Below are 16,236 nucleotides of genomic sequence, written 5' to 3'. Positions count from 1 at the left end.
GAGTGGGTGTCAGGCAGGACATAAGAGATGACATCTTTCACTGGATGTCAGGCAAGTGCAGGTACTCACCAAGCTACGAAGCCAGACATTCCGGTGCAGCGGTTTCATCGCAGGTCGTTTAAGCAGAGCACCTTCGCACCGGTCCCTTTTAAGCACACACTGTTGTTTGCAGGCAATGCCCAGTGAGATAAAATAATGTGCAATGGAGCACACATCTTGGTAAAACAGTGTATCTGAGATCCTTTCACACAAACTTCTAGTTTGTTGTTATGCATTGTGTTAAGAAAGCTTGAATGTCGATATTAAAATACTTCCTTTTTTGCATATCAAACTACCAGATATAGCTGTAAACTAAGCTTTCGGGGTTTTATTATTCTCGCTTTCATTGGTAGGTAACTGGAGCTGTCTGTGAGTTTTCAGTTGAAGACGTCCCATTACAAATCCAATTAATTAAACATTTACATATTAGAATAGGCACTGCTAATAACAAAGAAACATCTTAAAAAGTAATGTCCCAGGCTTTTCAAACCAATCCCTGCTCCATCAAAGGGCACCAGTGGTAACGGGTGAAACTAAGGGTGGACTGGGAACCAAAAGAGGCCCTGGAAATAATCTTCAAAAGGGCCACATATCACATATTTCCAACAAGCCCAAGCCTTTTCCTATGAAAAAAATTGGAAATAAAATAGGCTACCCCACAAAAGAGGCCCACAGTGCAGAGGCCTAGCGGGACATCTCCAGAGTTCCCTATAGGCCAATCCACCCCTGGGTGAAGCCCACTCAGTGAAACAGTGTTCCGTGCCTAGCGTGCTGAGAGCACAGTAGATGCATGTTTGTCTCTCCTTTTGTTCTGCAGGGTGGGCCCTGTAGGAGACATTATGGACACTGCGGGTGGCAAAGAGGAGGAGGGAGAAGGAACTGCTTTCCCCAGCAAAGGCTGCAGAAGCTTAGTCCTTTAAGTTGTGGGAAAGTGAAATGAAAAGCTGTGATTTTCACCTTGCAAAATAGTTGAGTACAGGTACTCTCTTTCAGGAGTTGAGAAGTGCAGGTACTCAAATGCTACAAAAATGAGAAGAGCAGAACTGAGGGCAGGGTAGGACCGGCCCATTTAAAGGACTGATTATAGGCCTCTGTATTTGTATGAATCTCAGTTTGTTTGCGATGCCCTTTCAATGTATAATTTTATACTGCAATTTTTTTACCAAATCATTTTTGCCACAAAATGCAGGGGAGAGTGTTTGGACGAGGCAATATGGGATGGGAGAGGGTGAGGTGAAACGCTCAAGTATCCCGCCTCAATTTGTGGTAGAAAATATCTGTTAGAAAATTGCATTAAGAAATGCTGCTGTAAACATTCTTTGGTGAAATCACATCTAACCTATCCATACTTCCCCTCTTGGCAATTCCACAGGACTTGGACTCTGAGTCCCAGTGTGCAAGAGTTTGCTCAAGCCTTAAGCGTCAGTGCTTCTCGGCTGTAGGTAGGTCTATGAAGTTTGCCCCCAACGGGCAGTATTCAGCCCTTCTCAGGTTAGTCTCTTTCTGATGGGGCGCTAGAAGCTTTGATCCCCGGGCCGGGATTCTATATTTCTCCTCATCATAGTCTCTCTCACATGCAGCTGTTGGAGCTTTGAATCAAAGTTCCAGGATTTGGCGATTCTCTTTATTTGAATTTTGGTTTGTTTTACCTCTCTGCACCATCCTCATGCACTGCCTCTATGTGATCTTGGACATTCGAATTTTGGTGTTTTTTAGTTCTCTGCACCTTCTCCATGCACTGCATCTGTGTGATCTTGGACATTCAAATGTTGGTGTGTTTTACTACTCTGCACCTTCCTCATGCACTGCATCTGTGTGATCTTGGACATTCAAATTTGTGCGTTCTTTACTTCTCTGCACCCTCCTCATGCCCTGCATCTGTGTGATCTTGGACATTTGAATCTTGGTGTGTTTTAATTCTCTGGACCTTCCTCATGCACTGCATCTGTGTGATCTTGGATATTCAAATTTTGGTGTATTTTATTTCTCTGCACCCTCCTCATGCAATGCATCTGTGTGAACTTGGACATTCGAATTTTGGTGTGTTTTACTTCTCTGCACCTTCCTCTTGCACTGGATCTATTTTCCTTTATTCATCTCACTACCCTTCTCTATCTCACTATCCTGTCCATCACTTCCCCCACTCCTCCCTCCCCCCCTCTATTCTCTCTTTATGTCACAGCACTTGCACTTTCTGAAACGCCTTCAGGCCTAGTATGACAGTTGACTATCAGAAACACTGTCAGGTGCGTAGGTTAGACTTATTGTTCAGTTCATCTCTACCCTACCCTCTCCCCACCCCCTCTCCTTTCTGTATGTTCAGTTCTTACATTATTGAAACCACCGTTAGGCACGTACAATAATTTTTGTTTTATGTTGTAAAACCGTATGTATTATGTTGTACCTCTAAATGCATAGCCCTTGCCCATTCATAATGATCCAATGCTTTGTAAAAATGGCAATTGCCTTTAACTCTCAGCTTCTCACCTCCTTGTGTAGCGTTTTGAAACGCTTGTTCTAGTGTGTAGGTGCTATATAAATGACCAATAAATAAATACATGTAGCAGGTGGACCTTTGTCCCTTTTTTCCAGTAGTCAGCACTTCACAACTTGTTCTTTTTCTTTGTGGTGCTTGGAACTGTTTCTCCAACTTCCAGGATGAATACAGCACTTTCTTACTTGTTCCATTTGTCAATGGCGCTAGGGATTGTGACTCCAAGTTCCAGGGCTTGTCCTGAACACAGAGCCATAACAACAGCAGGGAGCAAGAGGACTTGGATAATCAGGGAGTAAAGGGGGGATCATATTGAGGCTTGCAGGGCATGCCTCTGTGCTGTTTAGTGCACATGAAAGGCAAGCAATAAAAAAACGCACTCATGTATAGTGAGGAAAGCCTGCAAGGGCTGGTGATAATACAGTGAACAGGCAGCTATTTGAGTAATAAAAGCATGGTGATATTTGGGATGATGCCATATGTCTCTGTGTATATAGACATTCTCTTAAGGTATGGAGGGCTGGGGTAAGTTTGTCCAGTTTACACCTGCCCTAAAATGTGCCCAAATACAGGGTTTACTCTCATTTTTATGCTGGCATAAAAATAAAGGACTCGAGGTGTACTCCTTAGGAAGCCATTGTAAATGTATACAACAAGATAATTTGCACCACCTGCATATTATGTAGCAATGCTTTGAACCGGTTTACTCTTTAGTTAGTGCAACTGACTCTGGGCCTCAATACGAGTTGGGTGGTAGCCCTTAAATCCGGCAGTAATGGTATTAGCGCTGCCAATACCGCTCTGGCGGTGCAAATACCTCCAGACTCAAAAGGCACCAGTGCTACTACAGCCAGTGCTATTACCGCCGGCGCTAATAGCGCCAACAACACAAAGCACAAATACAGCCGTATCACAAGTGCATTTCCAGCGGTATTAGTGCCAAAAAACGGTTCTAATAGAGTTGAGAATTACCTCCAGCCTCCAGCTGAAGGTCAATGAACCCAGGTGCCAGGAATCAAGCCAGGTGCCAGGAATCAAGCCAGGTGAACACAATGAGCACCAGAGGGTTACATAAGACCCACCCAGGCCCCAAACACTGTTTCCAACACCATGCTGCCATTATTTGCTGCAAGCTGGGACCAGCAGCTTCTGAGGCTGCACCTGGACCTTCTGATGCAGGACAACCAGGCCAGGGAGTAGGGGGAGGGCTGGAATGAGGAGGAGGAGGAGAGCATCCCCAGCAAGTTGTGCACCCATCCCCAGGGTCAGGCCATCACCCTGGGCCCTCAGTTGGTAACTAAGTACCGCCTGGACAGGGAGACATCACTGAGCTTCTGGCCACAATACATGAAGACATTGGGAGCAGGATTAACTTCCGCACAGCCGTTCCCCCACTGGTGAAGCTGGTGGCCGTCCTGCAGTTCCTCAGGACGGGCACTTTCCAGCACTCCGTGGCCATGATGCATGGCACAGTCAACATTCTGCACAGTCCTTGGCCAGATGCCCTTCTGCGCCATGTCAACCAACACATTGCACTGCCCATCACCCATGCCCAGGTGAATGGCATGAAGGCATGCTTCTATGCCACGGCACAACTGCCCAATGTGATAGCAGCCATCGACTCCACCCATGTTGTGTTGGTGGCGCCTCAGGCCCATGAGGTTGTCTACAGGAACCACAAGCACTACCCCTCCATGAACGTGCAGGTGACCTTTGGCTCTGACCTAACCATAACCCACTGCTGTGCCCGCTACCCAGGATCCACCCACGACTCCATGGTTCTACGCAACAGCACATTGCTGGGATGCATGGAGAGGCACAGAGGACAACGGACCTGGATAGTGGGTGAGTACAAGCCCTGCCACATATGCACATTGAGGCACTATTTACAAAATGGGGGGATAGCCACAGGAAGCATTGCTTGTCAAGAAAAGGCACGGGCAGCACCTGTGCAGCCCCTGCAACATTGATTGGGGTCATCCAAGGGTGCATGCACACGTTTAACACACCTGGTCACACACATGTTGATGGACACCCACCTCTGCCATCACAATGACACATCAGACCACATGTACCACAATGCATCTTTAATGTGGCACTGCACGCACAGATTCACACAGCAGCACTGTACATCATGTCCACCCCATGCCACAGCCGTCTGCCCATGTGCAGTCAACCCGGACATGCCACAGAACACCCGCCACAAACTCACTGTGTGCATGTACAGGACAAGTAAATCATGGCATAATATAGAAATGATACACACCCATCATATATACACATTGCATGGCCCGGATACACAAAAGAATGCTCACAGCTAACAATTGCCAGATACATTGAGATTTCAGACCAATGTATGAGATAAATGACTGATGTCTGTATTACACCCAATGCACGGGACTCTGGATATCCACAGCTGGCGTGGCTGATGACCCCTGTGCATGACCCACGTACACCACATTATACTGCCTACAATCATGCCCACAGCTGGACCCAGTGGCGTAACACAAAATGTGGGGGCCCCCCTGCGAGCCATGCTGAGGGGGCCCCCTCAACTCACCAACAAATCACGGGTCGTGCTACACTCTGAGCTGCCCTAGATTATCATGTTAGCACAATACACATGAACGTGCTGCTGAAGGGGTATGCTGCACACTGTACTAGCAGAAAGATATAAATATGTGTTTTAATGCAATATACAGCACAATTTCTGAGAAAAATTGGCTAAAAAGCCAGAGTGTTTGCAATTGTTTTGTAGGTTAACATCAATCCAATACATGCAAGTCACCAACAGTGCACCGGAACATGAATGCTTTGCTATTGAAAATGCCATGCCACATTGAAAACATGTCCCACTGGCTGCACAATGTAGACCAGTGTAGACACGTAATAACATTACTGTAAAGCATGCCAGGCCATATTTAGACATACCTAGACTGGTTGCACAACAATACCAGTCGAAGCAATAACACTCATCAATAAGAGAGCACACATTGAAGCCTGGGTCTCTGCGGCCTCTAACAACATGTCCAAACTCTTTAAAATCTGCACTGAACTGGTCAATCCAGTTGCGGTCTCCACCTCTCCTGTTCCCTCCCAGATCCTCTGTATGCTGCTGGCCTCTCACTTCTCTGCTAAAACTCAGGACATCCTGTCCACTATCTCCTTTACCTCTCCATCTTCCTCTCTCGGTCCCCCTTTGGCCATCTCTACCTCTCCTCCTTTCTCCTCTTTCTCTCTGACAACACCTGACAAGGTTTCTAGACAAGTCCAATCCATGAAAGTGTTGTCCAAACAGGTTCTCTCCTGCTCCTCCAGAACCATCAAGGACCATATTGACCCCCCGCTGCAGCCTTGGCCGATTTCTGTAATCACTCTTTCACCACTGGAATGTTTCCCTCCCCCTTAAGCACTCCCTTGTGCACCCACTCCTCAATGAGCCGCCTGCCGATCCTACCTGTCTGGCAAACTATCGTCCAATCTCCATCAGCCCTTTCCTGGGCAAACTCTTGGGAAAAAGCTGGCCATCTCCCAGCTTACTCTCCACATTGAATCTGTTGGTGTTCTCCATCACCATCAGTCTGGCTTCAGAGCTGCCAGAGGCACAGAAACTACTCTCCTGAACACCCGTGAAGATCTGTTCTCCAACCTTGATTCCAGCATTCCTTTTTTCCTAATCCTCCTTGAGCTTTCCTCTACTTTCGACACAGTCAACCACGCCATCTAGATCAATTGACTACATGAGAACCTGGGCATCACGGATCAGGTCCTGGAGTGGCTGACCTCCTTCCTCTTGGACTGCCCCTCCCAGATCCAACTTGGTCCCTTTCTCTCTGCCACCTCTCTCTCTCTACCTGTGATATTGCCCAGGGCTCTATCCTCTCACTCTGGTTTTTCTTCTTGGCCCCTTTGGCCCACCTGATCTCTACCTTCTCCTCAAACTTTCAGTATTATGCAGATGGCACTCAGCTTTCCTTCAGGCTCCTCTCATCTCTCGCTCATTCCTGACTGTCCTATCCGTGATTCAGGATTGGTGCGCCTCCAACAATCTCTGCCTTAATGCCATTAAGATGGAGATCCTTCTCATTGGGACCCCTGCCCCTGCTTTCCCTCTCTCACTCAGGCCGACCACCTTGGGCCCTTTTCCTTTGCCTTCCTGCGGGGCAAAAAACCTTTTGTGTCATCTTTGACTCCACTCTCTTTCTCTCCTCGCATCCTGGACATCGCCAATAAGTCCCACTACCTCCAACTGCTCATCCTCAAAGGGACTCTTCCCTTTCTCACTTTCCCCCAGAAGCTCACTGTCTCCAGAGCCCTGTTTCTCTCTAGGCTGGACTGCTGCAACAGCCTCTTTCTCAAGCTGCCTTCCTATGCTCTCTGCCCTCTGCAACTGATCCAGAACAGGTTTGCGAGATTTATCCCTGGCCACAAGCCCAGGGATCATATCTCTCCAGCCCTGAAATCTCTCCACTGGCTCCTGGTGGCTGCAAGAATCAAGTTCAAGACCCTTTGCATTGTCCACAAGGCTTTCTGGGGTCGGGCCCACACTACATCCAACGCTCTCACCAAAATACCTTCTTTCTCAAGCCCTTCCCCCAGCTACCTCCAACTCTTTAAGGGCAAGATGCTTCTCCAGGCAGAAGTGGGGTAGATCTCTCTCCTCTGCAGATACCTCCCTCTGGAATGGCCTCCCTGCCCCTCTCAAACTTTAGCAGATCACCTGATGTTCCGGAAGCAGCTCAAAATGTTCCTCTTCTCTGCTTTTGCTCTCTCCCTCCCCTGCTGACCTAACTGACCTACCTGTCTGCTGTACCGACTGGTTGCTTGGCTACCCTCAGAGTCTCATTGAGTTCAGGCTCTTTCTTGATCATTCACCCTTGGACCGCCCCTGGCACTTAGGGGCTGTAACTGTAACCCTACAGTCCCTTGTTCTCCTTGCACTACCCAGAGCCGTACTGCCCTGGCTGCACTTACTCAGAACATTATTGCCCTGTTTACCCCTCCCTTCTTCCTTGCACTTATCCCCTCCATTTCCCCTTGTATTTCTCGTTCTCGCACTTGCACGATCTGAATGATACAAGGCTTAGTAAGATCATTTATCTTGTCCTCCCTCTATCTTCCCTCCCTTGCTTGTCGCGCCTAGAAACACATGTGTACAGGCATGTTATACTAGACTTACATCATATAATTTTATCACAGATGCCCAAAAAAATATACAATGCGTAAGAAACGGCTAGACTGGCAGCACCCAAATGCCAGTTTAGCCAGGTAATTACGTTTAGCAGGACTGCTTTATCAGAAATGTGCAGCTAAAAATAAGTCATACCAAACTGAGGAATAACTAGACTGGCTGCGCCAAAATGCCTCTCTGGTCACTAATACCACATATCATGCCTGGCTAGCCTGGACATGGACAACCATGATGATTGATCACACAATCTCACCCCCCCACACATCCCCTCTCCCTCCCATGCCCTACCCCAACCTCCAAAATCAGCTCCTTGGTCCAGCATTACCTTTGCGCCCCTCTTCCTTGTCCCAGAGCTTACGTTTGAGGCTCCTTGCCTCATGGGTAAGTACTGGTATGAGGAAGAGTGGGATTAGGAGTAATGAAGATACAGGTAGCTAAGTCAGGCATTATCTCCATGTACCTCTACCTCATCCCAGTACTTGTGTATGAGGCAGAGTGCCTCATACACAAGTACAGGTACGAGGAAGAATTGGGCTAAGAGTAATGAAAATTACCCATATGTAATTAAGACATTAAACACAAGTAGGGGCTTAACAATATTGAGTTGACTGGGTGTCAGCACTCACCCCCAGATATTTTGGGCTATGTTGACTCAACCTGGCTGACCTTCAGAGCAGATGCCGGACAGAACAGGACACAGATTTTAAATGGCACCTGGGTTTCGCTGTTAATAAGGGCCCGGCAATTACTAACGTAAAGCATTTCACTGTTAGCACCTGCAGTCAAACGCCATATTTTGTAGACATTTTACATTGTGATGTGGGATTAGTACTTTCATGCCAGGGAAATTATTAGAAGGGTAGAAAGGGAACAGGAGACCGTTCATTCTCACAGCAGTTCATAAGTGGGTGCTTTCACACTTAAAAGAGAGAGTTAACTGCTTGTAACATTGAAGCTGCACTAGAATAGTCTCATTAAAATGCGTAAAGAAGTTAGATGCCCCCACACAAATAAGTTTGCCCGTCCCCCACCGCCTGTGAAGTTAGAGCCTCTCCCAACATTTGAATGATCAGCCCCCCAAAATGTAGGTTTTGTTGTGCCCACAAACACCATTCACCATATACATGTACGCACGCCCAGCCATCCAAACATTTAAGTGTGTCCTCTTTCACCATGCAGGCACACCCAGGCAGCCATCCATACATTTAAGTGTGCACCTATTCACCATACAATCACACAGGCAGCCACCTATACATTTAAGTGTGCACCCTTTCACCGTACACGCACACACACACACCCAGTCACCCATACATTTGTGTGCACCCTTCCACCATACACTCACACAGGCAGCCATCTACACATTTAAGTGTACACCCTTTCACAATACACTTACACACGCACACGTCATGGGGTTGAGGGGAGCCCTATTACTTCAAAAAGAAATTGTTTCTTTTTGAAATCACTGACTTCATAAAGAAATGATTTCCGTTAAGGACCGAACCATAACGGAAATCATTTCTTTATGAAGGCCGAGTGACTTCAAAAATAAACTATTACTTTTTGAAGTCATTGGGCTCCCCCAGCACATGACATGGAGGCCTCCAGCCTGGGGTCTTCCATGTCATGGGCTGGGAGGAGCCCTCAGACTTCAAAAAGAAAGTTTCTTTTTGTAGTCACTGTGCCTTCATAAAGACATTAGTTCTGTTACAGAAATAATGTCTTTATGTAGGCTTCAAAAAGAAATTAAAAAAGAAAAAAGATTTTGGAAAAATATTTTCTTAAATTTTTTTCTCTCCAAGTGGGGCCCCCTCCCAGGACATGTGCTAGCGTGGCCCCCTGCACTGCGGGGGCTGCAGGGGCCCCTGTTACGCCAGTGGCCGGACCCGCGTATGCATAGAGCGCATTTTTGGACTCTGAAGGCACGATTCAGGTGCCTAGATTGCACTGGAGGGGCCCTTATGTATTCCCCTGAAAAAGTAGGGAAAAGAGTTTTGGTGTGTGCTATACTAGATAAAATGTGCCTAAGTAGGAATGTGCCTCTCCCCCCGACACTGACAAGCCACACCCAGAAGATTGCGATGACGACCATGTGGCAGGAGCCAGGGCAGACACCCACAAGGATGAAGTGAGAGAAAAGAGGGTGGCCCGACAGGAGCTAATAGACAATTACTTTTAGTGTGTTAACCTGACCCAGTACACACACTTCACAGTGTGAATAAAGAGCACAAGAACACAATCATGAATGTCCTTGCATGTAATTTGTTCAAACGTTTTTTATGTAACTTTTTCAAACTCCATCTCCCTTCCCCCAGCACCCCCACCCATCACCAACACCCCAGCACACTATCCCACTTCCCCCACCAACCACCAACACCCCAGCACACTATACCCCTTCCCCCACCCAACACCACAGCACACTATCCCCGTCTCCCCATCCAACACTAACACCCCTGCACACTATCCCCCCTCTCCCCACCCACCACTGTGTCTATATCAGAGCCACTCAGGCCAACAATAGTCATGCCATTCATGATGGGTGTGCCCTCTTCTCCCGACCCACAGCATCCAGGGAGCATGAGCTGGCACAGGGACCTCCGCCTAGGGGTGCTTTGCTGTGATTCCTCTGTGGGGGTCGTGGAGGTGGATGGAATAGAAGCTGCCACGTGCAGCTGCTGGCGTTGGAGGGCATTGCACTCCCTCAACTGCTCGGCTAGGACAGAGACGCTCTCGCACAGCTTGCGTATCCTCTGTCCAAACCCAGTCAGTGAGGCTGTGCACACTTCCCCGGCTCTCTTGGTCCGTGGGCCATCCTCCTTGTGGCCGTCTGGATGGCTCACTAATCACCTGCATGTGCTGGCTGTGTGCAGGGGCAATGTTATCCATCTGCCGCTGCTGTTCCTCCATTTCCCTTAGCCGCTCCATAACTGCGCCCAGGGCAGCCATCGGCTGTGGTGGTGGGGTGGGACATCACCTGGCGGGTCTGGCAACTGGGGAGCCATAGGAGCTGGTGTTAGTGTCTGGGGTCCATGCGTGCTGCCGGAGTGCTGGACCCAGTTGCTGTTGGGTGGTGGAGGGCGGCGACTGTGGCCAGGTGTCAGGGCCGCTGCCGCATGCTGGCCATTACAGCTGTTGTTGCTTGCCCCTTGTCCCTCCTGGGTGGTGGCTGTTCTGGATGTGTCCTCTCTGGCAGGCTGGACTGCCACACTGTTGTCCTCATTGTCAACAGGTGTACTCCTGGTGGGCTGGGCTTCTGGTGTGGGTGAGACTCTGCTGCAGCGGGATGTGATGGGGGCGTCTTGCGCCTAGCGGTAGATTTACAGCCCCTTTGCAGGAGGGGGGGTGGTGGTGCTTGTGGTGGCGCGGTGGATGCCGGACGTGAAGATGTCCCTGTTGAATCCTTGACCGCTGACACATCTGGTGATGCTTGTGTGCCTGTAGGAAACATATGGGATGGCGTTATGACATATTCCCTCACGTGTCTTGGCATACATGACAGGTATTGGATGTTGAGGGTTGTGACACGAGGATGTTGGACTGATGCACAGGCCTGGCATGCTTACGTCTGGTTGTGGTTTGCCAACAATGGGGCGCGTGCTAGAGGGGGGCACTTGATGGATTGCAATTGGGTGTAGTGGCATGGCAGGGGTACATTGGTGGCATAGCTGTTGCTTGACTTGCATGCATCTGATCCCCTTGACCTACTTGGCTGGTACACATGATGATGGGGCTGGGGGCTGGTACTTGTCACTGCCAGGTCCCAATGGGATACTGCTGTGCCCCCACCATGGCTGTGTGGTGCATGGCGCTTGGATGTTTCCCTTGGACGGCCACCCTACTGCTCTGGCTCACAGGGGTGGCCTTGGTGCAATGGCACATGGGTGCTGTGCTAAGTGCCTGTAGTGGCTCCCACGCACTGCCCCCAGTCGCAGTGCCAGGCTCATGGGTGTTTCCACTGGGGGATGCTGTGCTGGGCTGTTGTCATTACATTTGTATTGGTAGGGGTTTGACTCACCTTCAGCTTCCTGGGTGCTCTCCTTGGCTTCTCCAACTCCTTCAATCCCCTCCATGTTGATCAGGGTGCTACATTTTCCCTCCCAGGGTGTCAGGTCCAGTACAGGTGGTGAGCCTCCCCCTGTGGCCATGCTGTCCTGCCGATGGTGGGATAGGATTCTCCCGGACCCGCAGATCATTCCAATGCTTGCAGCAGTCTTCCCCGTCCTGGGGGATGTGCCTGACTGCCGACACCTTCTGGCTCACCGCCTGCCAGATCAGGGAGCGGCGCTGGCAGGATGTCTTCTTCTGCCTTGCTCCCTATAGCTCTACATGGTGGGCCACAAACTCATCCACCAGGGCAATGAGTTCTGCATCAGTAAATTTAGGTTTTCTCAAACAATATTGGTCTGCCTTGCCCCTTGCCCTCTCCTGAGACATGTTGGATGGTCTGGAAGTGTGGATGGCTGCCAGGGGCTCTGATTTTGGATGGATTGTGATTTCCCAAATGGCCGCTGCAGTGTATCCCATTCCGGCGGTGACAAATTTCCTGACGGCCCTAATTGTGCAGGCGCTTAGCAGTTTCACTATCAACGCTGGGTTTTCGGCAAGTAGCCCCCTTTCCGGTGCTGTTTCTGTCGGTTCGGCTCCCGGCGGTAACGCTATTTCCGCTCGGCAGAAATAGCGTCTGCATAAGGTCCAACCCGTGATGAGGCCCTCTATTTGGTCTCGTTTTCCTGTGCCAGGATCTCTGGTTAGTGTGAGATGGAGTCTTTTTTACAGCCCCACGCTGTGTTACGTTTCATTGGTTTCCTTTTTCCAGACTGTCTACAATATTTACATTCATAATTCATCCCAGTAGTTTACACACTTTTGGGGAACCTCCTCGAGTGCCTTCTGGCCCAAAGCAGATCAAGTTCCTACAAAGTACGATCTCTAGACACGTTATGCGTGATAGCAGGTGTACGGCTGCCACCCAGAAGTCGTGTAATCAGCACACAAATAAACAAGGATGCATCGTGGATGTACTGGGGCACTGATGGAGTGGTCGTGATACCATTTGTTTAGTTCCTGTGCATCTAAGTATAGTGAGTCGAACCTACAATGGAGTAATGGATGACGTGCAGGGACTAGTAAATTAGCAGCCATTGTTCAGCTATCCTGAATAGCGAGGTTTGTATCACTTGCTTGGAAAGCAGACTACCCATTTAGCATGCACATATCTAGATTTTGGTCAAAAGTATTGAAAGCGTTATAGATGCTTGAACTCGAGCCTTTACCCTTGGTCCCATTGGTACCAATACATGTAAAGATTTTATCATCTTCCCATTCATAGCTACAGTTTGTCATCAAGTTACAATAAACAGATAATGGCAAAGGAAGAGAATGTTGAAGTTGCTTGAAAGATTTCCATACTGTCCAACATATGAAATCTCCTGGGCAGGTCATCAGATACAATTACTGACAATGCACACCTCTAGACACGATACTTGAAAGATTGGCCAATTGTCACCTCTTCAGTTTGTGTTGTACTTTTCATGGAGCCACTGACGCACGGGCATGGTTAACAGTTTGGCGGTACTGATCTCGTGTAATACCACCAAACTCTTTTACTGTTACTACATGAGGTAAATACTGGGTTGGGTACACGGAAAGGTCTGCATGATTCCCAGTTATGCGGACCTCTCTCTCTGTTATTCTCCATTTTAGAGTCCAAAAGGACCACATGGGGTTTGGTATATACTACATGCAGCAATTATCACAAGTGGCAATAACTGTTTGCAGTACTGCGTTTACGTGGAGGTGTTCACCTCAACACGTAACCAGGAAAACACATGAGTTTCAGTAACAAGCCTCACATTTTGGTGGAGTGGTAAAACACAGGGTATTCAAAAATACTGGATGTTTTACCATTATGGCAAAACTCTTGGTCTAAATTAGGTTGCAAAGGTGTTTCTTTATCTAACAGCCTCATTCTGAGACTGTGCCCATTACGATTCCGCTGGTAACCCTGCCGGTGCTACCGGCGGGTGCCGCCGGACTCGTCATATTTTACCAGCTCCTGACTTACTGTGCCACCAGGAGATTACAAGTCTGATGGCCCGGGAAGTCAGGTGCCTGTAAAATGTAAGTCCCCATTCGCATAGAGTCCACTAGGACTCTATGGGAGTGGGGACACGGAAGCGCCGCCCCCGTTGTTAACGGTACCAGCGCTTCTGTAAACGGTCTGCCTACCTTGGCCACTGGGCCCTGCAGGGTCAGACCTGTCAGGCACAGTAGCCATGGCAGGCAGACCCGTAGTTTGCCGGTTTGCTTACCGGCACACTTGTTTCCGGACCGGCAAACTTGTAATGATTATGTTCCTTGGGTAATGGCCTGGCCCATTTAGCGATCAGGCTATTCCTAGGGCTATTCGTGGGGCATGCCAGTCCATCAGGAAACATCACATTGTCTTCTTCACATCATGAATTACAATATGCAAGTACAACACAATGGCCCTCATTACGACCCTGGCGGAGGACCATGGTGCAATTTGCACCATGGTCCATGGTGCTAAGCTGCCAACTCCGCCATGGTGGTTGGCGGACTTACCGCCCCATGCCGACCTTGGCGGAGCGGTAAGTCCCCAATCCCCATTTACCCTTCCCCATTCCCATTTTTGCCCCATAGGGTATAATGGGAGTGGGGAAGGCGTTAATTACGCCACCGTAATATACGGTGGCGTAATTAACAAGTCCCGTAGCGCCATGGATTTTACCGCCTGCAAAAAGCAGGCGTAAAAATCACCATGGCGCTACGGGAAGTCGTAGTCAGGCGGAGAGGTGCGCCATGCACTACGCCGGCGTATAACCCTCTCCGCCAGGGTCGTAATGAGGGCCAATGACTTCAAGCAGGTGACCTTATCATACAGTATCTTTTGTTCATTACACGTAAATATTTCATATACAGTGGTGAGATTGTTTAGGTTCTAATCAATTAGGATTCCTATACTTGTGTACTTTACATTTATTATAGAGATAGTAAAGCTACAATCATGCTACTTTTGCTAAGTATATTTGTATAATAAGAAAAAAAAGTACACGTTGCTTTATCTGTGGTTTGTATACTTTTCAAATCATGTCTAGAACATGCTTCTATGAAACAACATAGACAGGTGAAGAAATTAATGATTGACCTCAATCCCAGTTTCATCACTTAACTAAAATGTGTGATCCTCTGCAACTATCGTGTTTTACTTTTCAAAATGGATAGTCCTTGCATATTCCAAAACTTTGAATACCTAAGAGTGATAAAGTTGTCAAGGTAGTCTCTTGAAAAAACATCCCTCTTGGTTTAACTGGCTATAGTGTTGCATCCTACATAATAATTTTGGCCATTCATTTATTTCACACCAAAATGTTACTTATTTTCTGTCTCACTCCTGGAAAAAAACAAATGAAAACCACAACCCTTTTCCAATCCCCTGCACTGTCTAAGTAGCTTTGAGAGAGAGAGAGAGAGAGAGAGAGAGAGAGAGAGAGAGAGAGAGAGAGAGAGAGAGAGAGAGCGTGCAGATTCCTTGATGACTCCATTTTGTCTCCAGCATCCATGGCTGAACACTTGTACACTATTTGAGGCTGATAGTCTGTGCTGTGGTATGTGTACATTTTTCATACGTTACTGATCTGTAACCAGTATCTCTTCCACAGCCTGTATGCCTAACTCGAGGCTGATGTGCTAGAACACAAGTCATGAACTGCCAATATTGCCATCGAAATGCCACGTGCTTAGTATTCGGATTACAGCAAGTCTGAAGGGGCTAAGGGGACATGAGGGGAGTATCCAGGCTTATTTTGACTGCTGCTGGGCAGCATGTCAAGCTATTGGTTTTCACTGGGATGAAGTGGGAGGGATGGAGGGCACATTTTTTAATTTCTTTGTTTGGGGGCACATGTTTCTGTGCTCAGGGCCCCCAAATCGCCCTGGAATTACCACATGAAATGTAACTGCGTATTTGGAAAGATGCTTGTAGAGCGTGTGCATTCCGTGCTACAAGGCACGAAATATTCAACAAGAGAAAAAATGCGAACTAAGTCATGTTGCTGTGCCATTTCGTACGGAGGAACGTGAGCAATCTCTCCACAGCTTCCCAAATGTTTTCTAATCTGGGAGAACGCAGTGTTCACCCGGTTGTCCTCTTTTGTCTGCTCAATTTCAGATCTCTCCCATTTCAGATCTTTCCCTCACTCTCTCACAGACCCCTTTTTGCATCTCGTTTTTAACTCCCCAAAATTCTTAACAGATTTGGTGAATTAAGCACACACCAGTAGATTACAAGTTGCTCTATGTTTGGGTTATTCTAATTAAGCAAAAATCAGATGTTTACAAGTTGCTCTATCGTTGGGTTATTCTAATTAAGCAAAAATCAGTTGTTTACAAGTTGCTCTATGTTTGGGTTATTCTAATTAAGCAAAAATCAGTTTTTTACAAGTTGCTCTATGTTTGGGTGATAGAATAACGCTGCACTGAGGCCAAATTCCAA

The sequence above is a fragment of the Ambystoma mexicanum genome, chromosome 5q (genome assembly GCF_040938575.1).
Source record: "Ambystoma mexicanum isolate Mex_15411 chromosome 5q, UKY_AmexF1_1, whole genome shotgun sequence".
NCBI classification, from domain to species: domain Eukaryota; kingdom Metazoa; phylum Chordata; class Amphibia; order Caudata; family Ambystomatidae; genus Ambystoma; species Ambystoma mexicanum.
This window is presented reverse-complemented; position numbering follows the sequence as displayed.